Below are 6,131 nucleotides of genomic sequence, written 5' to 3' on the forward strand. Positions count from 1 at the left end.
TGGAAAAGTTGAGAGCTCTCTGTCTCTCTGAGAGAGCTCTGTCCAGGGGTGCTCCACTCCCCCAGCTCAGAGGCCCAGGTCTCCATGAGCTGCTTCCTTTGATTCTTCCTTCCCCAAGCAAAGTAGCTGTCTAATCGTGCCCCACATGATGTGCTATGATCTGAGTGCGTCCCCACAAATCCTATGTTGAAAGCTAACCACTAATTAGGAGGTGGGGCCTTGGGTGAATAAGTCATAATGGCAAAGCCCTCACAAATGGGATTACCAACCTTATCAGAGGGCTGGCGAGAACAAGTGCCTGCCCTCTTTGTCCTTCCCTGTGCCACCATGTGAAGGTGTATTCTTGGTCCACTCTGGAAGAGCAAGGTGCCGTCTTGGAGGCAGACAGACCAGGCCCTCACCAGACTCAGGGACTGCCAGTGCTCTGACCTTGGACTGCCCAGCCTCCAGAGCCTTGAGGGATAGTTGTCTACAAATAGTTGTTTACAAATAGGAATAGTTGTTTACAAAAAGTCTAGTCTTGGGGCTGGTGCTGTGGCTCACTTGGCTAATCCTCCACCTGCGGTGCTGGCATCCCATATGGGCACCGGGTTCTAGTCCAGTCCCGGTTGCTCCTCTTCAAGTCCAGCTCTCTGCTGTGGCCTGGGAAGGCAGTGGAGGATGGCCCAGGTGATTGGGCCCCTGCACCCGCGTGGGAAACCAGGAGAAAGCACCTGGCTCCCGGCTTCGGATCAGCACAGTGCCGGCATAGCGGCCATTTGCGGGGGTGAACCAACAGAAGGAAGACCTTTCTGTCTCTGTCTCACTGTCAAACTCTACCTGTCAAATAAGTTAAAAAAAAAAAGTCCAGTCTCGGACACTTTGTCACAGTAGCCAAAACAAATGAGAATCTTGTATCCAGTCATTCCTTCACAGCCTAGGCTTTCTAAAATCCTGCCTGTCTCTGTCTGAGCCTCCATTTTGTCTTTAAATGGGGACAATGCTGCCTATTTTGCCTACTTCACAGGATTCCTACTGGGGAATCCGACATTATTATTTTTGAGAGTGAAACAACGCAGAGAAAGACAAGACTGAAGTCAAAACAGTGGACTCAACCCAGAACCAGCAGATAGAGGGAAGTGGGAAAGAATGAAGGGTGCTTTGCCGGAAAGAATAAATAACTGAGCAAAATTCAGTGATCAGACTGACCACCTGCCAGGGCCCTGGCAAAAGAAAGGAAATAGAATCTGGTTTTCAACTACAAAATGGCCCAAAACTAAGACAGGTGTATGGGATACAGTCAGCTCTGTACCAGTACCATAGCAACTAACTAGAAGGTTGGGGAAGGAGATCAGCCAGGTACTCACTTGCCGTATCCTAAGGCACAGGTGCTTCTAGAGGGGGACGGCTGAACCTGAGTACAGGCTGCCATGACATGCCATCCAGTCACTCCAAACAGCAGCAGTAGTGCTGTTACCAAAGTACTGTGGGAGCAACCAGAGAGAGCGTCCCACAGAGGCCCAGCTGCTAAGAGGAGTGTTGGGGGCGGCGCTGTGGCCTGGTGGGTAAACCCGCCGCCTGCAGTCCCAGAACCCATAGAGATGCCAGTTCAAGTCCCAGCTGCTCCACTTCCGATCCAGCTCTCTGCTGTGGCCTAGGAAAGCAGTAGAAGATGACTCAAGTCCTTGAGCCCCTGCACCCACATGGGAGACCCGGAAGAAGCTCCTGGCTCCTGGCTTCGGATCTGTGCAGCTCCGGCCGTTGTAGCCATCTGGGGAGTGAACCATCAGATGGAAGACCTCTCTCTCTACCTCTGCATCTCTGTAACTCTGTCTTTTAAATAAATAAATCTTAAAAAAAAAAAGAAAGAAAAAGAGGCATGTGAGGCTGTGCAGGAAATGGAGGTTGGTAGATGGCCCCAAGGAACAAAAGACTTATTATTATATCACAAGGAAATACCTGATACATATGCAAAAAAAAAAAGGGCCCTGCAAATTGTATAACATTATACAATTAGTTGCAATGAAATTATAAAGAGTTGAAATAGCAGTTAAGCTATAATTTAAAACATTTACAAAAACATGCCTCAGATTGAAAAACATTTTTAAATAATTGTGAATTCTGTAAAGCCATTTAAATTTTCTTAAAATTTTATTTATTTTTATTTGTCTGAAAGAGAGGCAGAGAGTGAAAGCTCCCATTCACTGGTTTACTCCCCTAATGCCCACAACAACTGGGCTAGGGCCAGGAGCTCCATCTGGGTCTCCCAAATGAATGGTAGGGACCCAAGTACTCAAGCCATCACCTGCTGCCTCCCAAGGTACACTAGCAGGAAGCTGGATGCGAAGCGAGAGGAACTCATCCAGACACTCTGATAAGGGATGTAGGGATCCCAAACAACAGCTTTGTGGCTAAGCCACAATGCCTTCCCTGGTTTTCAGATTTTAACATTATTGCTTTGTAAGTCTGAGTAAAGCTTTCACCATATGCCCAAGTGCACATGGTTCCTCAGCTCTCCGGGTTCTATAATTACCACATGCACAAAAACTGTCAGCCTTATTCTCAAAACTGTCAGAGGGGCCGGCGTTGTGGCATAGAAGTTAAAGCCACTGCCTGCGACACCTGTATCCCATATGGGCGTCAGTTCAAAGCCTGGCTGCTCCACTTCCAATCCAGCTCCCTGCTACTGTGCCTGGGAAAGCAGCAGAAGATGGTCCAAGTGCTTGGGTCCCTGTACCTACGTGGGAGACGTGGCTTTGCTTGGCACAGCTCCAGCCATTGCAGTCATTTGGAGAGTGAACCAGGGGTTGGAAGATCTCTCTCTGTCTCTCCCTCTCTCTGTGTAATTCTACTTTCAAATAAATAAATAAATCTTTAAAAAATATTTCAGGAAAGGTCTCTATGTGAATTGTTTTCCCAAAATTGCTCTTAATGCCCAACTAAAGTACACTTAAGAACGAGTCATTGGTGGTGGCTCTGTGGCACAGTGGGCTTTAACCAGGCCCTAGCCTGCAGCACCAGCATCCCATATGAGCACCGGTTTGAGACCTGGTTGTTCCACTTCTGATCCAGCTCTCTGCTATGGCCTCGGAAAGCGGTAGAAGATGGTCCAAATCCTTGGGCCTCTGCAGCCACATGGGAGACCTGGGGGAAGCTCCTGGCTTCAGATCAGCTCAGCTCTGGCTGCTGTGATCATTTGGGGAATGAACCAGCAGATAGAAGACCTCTCTCTCTGGCTCTACGTCTCCCTATAACTCTTTGAATAAATAAATAAAATAATTTTTTAAAAAAAGAATGAGTCATTGGATAATTGTAGATATTATGAAATTATTGTAAATTAATGGTATTATTGTGGTTATTTTAAGATTTTCTAGTAATACAAGGAGTCTTCAAAAAGTTCATAGAAAAGTATATTATGAAAAACATGCATGAATTTTAAAAAATTTTGCACCAAATAAGCATATCTGTTTATCTGAGAGCCAAAGAGGCAGAGCAAGAGAGTAACAGATAGAGAAAGGGAGCTCCCATCCACTGGCTTACTCCTCAAATGCCTGCAGCAGCTGGGGCTGGAGCTGGGCCTAGAGCCGGAGCCAGGAGTTGGGAAGTTAATCCAAGCTTCCCTCGTGGGTGGCAGGGACCCAATTACTTGAACCGAAACCACATTCCCCCAGGATCCACACGGGGCAGGCAGGGAATTAGCATATGAGCATTTTTGGGAGGCCATTATTATGCCAGTCACACTGATATATCACACACACACACACACACACACACAACCCTGCAATATTTAAAGTGATGAATATATGGAAGCAGGTGTTGTAGTGCATCCGGCTAAGCTGCTGTTGGGGACGCCCATGTACCACATTGGTTCAAGTCCCATCCAGCTTCCTGCTATTGCACCTGGGAGGCAGTGGATAATGGCTCAAGTGCTTAGGTCCTTGAGACCCACATGAGAGACCCAGGTGGAGTTCCTGCTCCTGGCTTCAGCTTGGCCCAGCCCCAACTGTTGTGGGCCTTGGGGGACTGAACTGGCAGATGGAAGATCTCTCTCTCTCTCTCTCTCTTTTTCACTTGTCCCTCTCGGCCACTCTGCTTTTCAAATGAATAAATAAATCTTTTTAAATGTGACAAATACAAACCTGTGAAAATGTTATCCCTCAAAATTTCCTACTGCACCTTTGTCTCAGTCTGTGTAGGCTGCTACAGCAAATACATTAGACTGAGTGATTTATAAACGATAGAAATGTATTGCTCACAGCCCCAGAGGACAGGAAGTCCACCGTGAGCAGATTTCCCACTCTCTGGCTCATAGCTGGCTGTTCTTTCCCTGTCCTCACATGACGGAAGCAGCAAAAGAACTTCCCTGGGCTTCTTTTAAGGGCACTAATACCATTCATGAGGCCGGAGCCCACTTCTATATATCACTGCACTGGAGATCAGGTTCCACATAGGAATTCTGGAGCGACACAAAACGGTCTACAGCAGATAGCACGGTATTAATCCAGGGATAGACACAAACAAGACGAATACAAGATCCAGAAATAGACACTAAAAGTGTGTGTGTGTATGTGTGTGTGTGTGTGTGTGTGCACGCGCACGTGTAGCCTTAGGTGATCTGTGAAAATGGTTCGTTACTCACTTGAACCAGAAAACCCCACAAAATCATGCAAATCAAAAGGCTCAAATCTCTTTGTTCACTTTAAGAACACCTGAGAAACTGCCCAGGCCATCAAGGGTGTGCACACCCGAAAAGCCACCAAATACCTGAAAGATGTCACAATAAAGAAGCAACATGGGAGTCAGTACTGTGGCATAGCAGGTAAAGCCACTGCCTGCAGTGCTAGCATCCCATATGGCACCAGTTTGAGTCCTGTTTGCTTTACTTCTGATCCAGCTCTCTGATATGGCCTGGGAAAGCAGTAGAAGATGGCCCAAGTCCTTGGTACCCTATACCCACATGGGAGACCCAGAAGAAGCTGCTGGCTCCTGGCTTCAGATTGGCCCAGCCCCAGCCACTGCAGCCATCTAGGGAGTAAACCAGTGGATGGAAGACCTCTCTCCCTCCCTCTCTCCATATCCCTCTCTCCCTCTCTCTTTCTGCAACTCTGTCTTTTTTTTTTTTTTTTTTTTTTTTGACAGGCAGAGTGGATAGTGAGAGAGAGAGACAGAGAGAAAGGTCTTCCTTTTGCCGTTGGTTCACCCTCCAATGGCTGCCACAGCCAGCGTGCTGTGGCCGGCACACTGCACTGATCCGAAGCCAGGAGCCAGGTGCCTCTCCTGGTCTCCCATGGGGTGCAAGGCCCAAGCACTTGGGCCATCCTCCACTGCCTTCCCAGGCCACAGCAGAGAGCTGGCCTGGAAGAGGGGCAACCGGGACAGAATCCGGTGCCCTGACCGGGACTAGAACCCGGTGTGCCGGCGCCGCAAGGTGGAGGATTAGCCTAGTGAGCTGCGGCGCTGGCCGCAACTCTGTCTTTCAAGCAAATAAATAAATCTTACAAAAAAAAGGAAGAAGCTATGTGTGCCATTCTGTTGGTACAATGATGGAGTTGGTAGGTATGCCCAGGCCAAGCAATGCAACTGGACACAGGGTCGGTGGCCAAAAAATGTGCCAAATTTCTGTTGCACATGCTTAAGAATGCAGAGAGTCATGCTAAGTTGAGGGGTTTGGGTGCAGACTCTCTGGTCATTGAACACATCCAAGTGAACAAAGCCCCCAGGATGCACCACCGTCCCTGCAGAGCCCATGGTTGGATCAACCTACACGTGAGCTCCCTGTGCAACACTGAGATGATCCTCATGGAGAAGAAACAGCTTGTTCCTAAGCCAGAAGAGGAGGTGGCACAGAAGAAAAAGATATCCCAAATGAAACTAAAGAAGCAAAAGCTTATGGCTGTGGAGTAAAGTCCGTATAAAATAAATACAAATTAAAAGAAAAAAAGTGTGTGTGTATGCGTGCATGCACACACATGTGTGTCTGTGTACAAACTGACAATCTAGTTCTGAAATTTATCTATCAAAGGAACACAAATATCCAAAACAATATTTAAAAAGTAGTGCAACTTTATTTATTTTTTTAAAGATTGATTTATTTATTTGAAAGAGTTACACAGAAAGAGAAGGAGGGGCAGAGAGAGAGTGGTCTTCCATCC

General features: G+C 47.3%; 1 pseudogene; it reads left to right on the forward strand.

The window, feature by feature from the left end:
• The first annotated feature begins 4,602 nt into the window (after window positions 1-4,602).
• LOC108178150 (large ribosomal subunit protein uL22-like) lies at window positions 4,603-5,883 on the forward strand (annotated as a pseudogene).
• The last annotated feature ends 248 nt before the right edge of the window (window positions 5,884-6,131 follow it).

Source organism: Oryctolagus cuniculus, chromosome 13 (assembly GCF_051225735.1).
Source record: "Oryctolagus cuniculus isolate XC-2025 breed Fujian yellow rabbit chromosome 13, ASM5122573v1, whole genome shotgun sequence".
In the NCBI taxonomy this organism is placed as follows: domain Eukaryota; kingdom Metazoa; phylum Chordata; class Mammalia; order Lagomorpha; family Leporidae; genus Oryctolagus; species Oryctolagus cuniculus.